A 3,175-nucleotide genomic window follows, 5' to 3' on the forward strand; every position below is an offset into this window, starting at 1 on the left:
GCACAGTGCTTACACTAAGTCAAGGACTTTTCAGTTTCCCATGCTCTGCCAGGTGCACAAGAAGCTGGGAGGGGGCACAGCCAGGACAGAAGACCCCAACTGCCCAAAGGGGTATTCCATAAGGTATGATGTGATGCTCAGTATATAAACTGGGGGGTGTTAGCTGGGAGGCAGCGATCACTGCTCAGGGACTGTCAGGGTGTTGGTGGTGAGCAGTTGCATCACTTGTTTTTTGCCCAGATTTCTCTCTCCCCCTCTCTCTCATTGTTTTCCTTTTCATTATAATTTATTGTTATTATTATTGTTGTTGTTATTGTTGTTGTTATTATTATTGTGTTTCAATTATTAAACTGTTCTTATCTCAACCCACAAGATGTGTTACTTTTGCTCTTCCAATTCTCTCCCCCCCATCCCACAGGGGAGTAGGAGGGTGAGTGAGCGGCTGTGCGGTGCTTAGTTGCCAGCTGCGGCTAAACCATGACAACCAACTATTGTTTCCTCTGTATTTACAGTAAGATAATAGGTTATGTAAGGAGTTTTGGTTATTAAACTCCTATCTTTTTTTCATTTAGTAGAAATAGTCTGATTAATTTGTTCCAATATTCTGAGAATCCAAGTGGTCTATGCTACTTAAGATCCTAATTTCCAACCTTTTTCTAAAACGTAGATGCTAAGGCTAGGGAGTCATACTAAATAGCTTTAAGCAACTATTTTCATATGGGAGTGTAGTTGCCATAAATTAGAATAATGCTGCCTCTATTTTAACCTGAATTTCTAACTATTTGTCACTACCTTCAGTTACGTTAACAGTTTCATTGCTGTTGATATACTCAGTGAAAACTGAAGCTAAAAAGGCATTAGACACCTGGGGTTTGCATTGTCATTTGCAAGACAACATTCTGCAGAAATTTCTTCCCAGTGGAGAAAAGCCCTTTCCTCTCTGTTGAGTGGTGGAAACATTTAGGCTTAATTTTAATGCTAATGTGCTCATAAAATGCATTTATTTTTATGTCACTTGGAAGATATTTTAGAAATTATCTAAAGGAAAAGCTAAGGTAACGAAATACATATAGATGCTTATTATTTTGTCAGGATCTGTTTATTCTTGTGCTATCTCAGGCAGGAAGTCTTCAGGATTCTCTACAACACCTCAGTCTGCCAGCTTCAGTTGTGCCCCTGTAGAGGTGAATGGTAAAACTGAGGTAATTTTAAACTTTCTGGGGAGCCTGAGGAATCTGGCTTCTTAAGACCACCGAACCAGAATTTTATCCCTATGATATATTATTTGAAATATTCTCTGCTTTGCATATGTATTAGGAGAGCTCAGGGAGAGGAAAAAAAAAAAAGAGAAAAGAAAAAGAAACTGCTGATCACTTTTAGTGTCAAGCAAATAATGCAACATTCCACTCTAAAATTTTGACCTGGCAGAGGCATGCTGTCAGGACTGTATAATACCTCTACGATACCTCTATACACTAATAAGTGTGTAATTGTCAGGTTCTTAGAATGACAGAAATAGAATGAAAGAAGATCTCAAACTCAATTAAATCTTTTTCTGCATGACCCATGCTCTCTTCTGTTTTGCCGTTGTCCTTGCAAGATTGGAATAATTAGATGTCACTGACAGTGTGTAGGAGTTTGACAGATGAAATAGCTTACTTGAGAAGGTGAGTTTGTCTAAGACTAAGAGCAAAATTGGGATTGGAGTCTTACACAGAAGAAAAAGTGTACATAGTAATCAAAGGCTACGTGGCAATTTCCTGCCTTCCTTGCTCCAGTGCAAATCAGGAACAACTCCACAGACATGGACTGACTGATATTTTTTTTGTTTTCAGGGTTTTTTTAATGTCTTCCTTATATCCACAGAGTCTGATGTGTAAACACCTAGGATTAGATTAGCATCAAATTTTCAGCTAGTGCAATGCCATATGGTTCATCCCGGTGTTTGTGAGGACCTAACTCTCACTGTAAACACAGCAAGCGACCTTGTTTGGGAGTATTAATTCATCTATGGTTAGTCTTTCTCCTTACTATCTTAGAATCAGATACCAGCACTTAGAAGACATAAGCAAAATTTAATGTCTGTACCATATATCGTTTCTATTGCATGACCTGCCACGCACTGTTTCTACATTTCTCACCTTTTTTATCTTTTCATTAGCTTTTGTCAAGCATGATCTCACCAGGAACTTATTTTGCAACATGAGTTCAACTGAGCATTTCAGGAATGTCTGATGCATTCCAAGATGGGTATTTATTCAACAGGATAAAAAGGAAATCCTAGCCTAAGGTCAATCTCATACCAAGCCCTTTTGATTTTGGTTAGCAAAGCTACAATCAATCACTGCAGTAAAGCTTTCAGTTTACATTTTCCTTCTCTCTGCTGTTCCATTTACTACTGACTTGACTGCACATTTGGTACAGAGCGCATTTAGTGAAGAAGAAGCAGAGCATTGAGCCATGGACAAAGTATATCACGTTTGTTCTCTGTCTCAGGGTTTTTTTCTTCTAGTTGCTCACATTGCACTAGTGATGTAAACCTTTTCATTCTTACACATACATTAGCACCTAGCGATACCTACCATCTAAATAATTTCTGAGTAGAGCCAATTAGGCAGATTTTAGGGTGACATTTATCAAGGTGGGGGTGACTGGCACAACTCTAGTTTTACTGGGAGGACTAACAAAGTTATCCAGCAACATTATATGCAAAACCACATTATCCAGTGCCACGTTACACCACATTACACACAGTTCAAAGACTAAGTTTAATCTTACAGTGCATGGTCCTATTTTGCATGAGAATCTTCTCATATGAGGTTATGGTCTAAAAATGGACAAATAAATGAAAATGCTTCGTCAGAGCATTGCTTTATGATTATACACGCTGATGAGGAGATTAATGAAAAGCATCCTGCCTGCCTTTTCTTTTTTTGCTTCTTTCAAAATAATATTTCTGAAAAATTTGGTTACCTTAGTGTGAACCATGAATCACGACTGCTGATCTGCATCATCAGGTGGAGCAGTGACATTTAATTTGAGAGCTTTCCCAGAGCTGGAAGAAATTCTTTGTTGTTGGGTCCTTGTAGAAAAGGGGTTAAGGTACAACAAGCACTTACAGCTGACTTTTGGTTATATATTCTAAACTCATGAACACCACAAAGTTCTTATTTCA

The sequence above is a fragment of the Egretta garzetta genome, unplaced genomic scaffold, assembly GCF_000687185.1.
Source record: "Egretta garzetta isolate BGI_Z169 unplaced genomic scaffold, ASM68718v1 scaffold507, whole genome shotgun sequence".
NCBI lineage: Eukaryota > Metazoa > Chordata > Aves > Pelecaniformes > Ardeidae > Egretta > Egretta garzetta.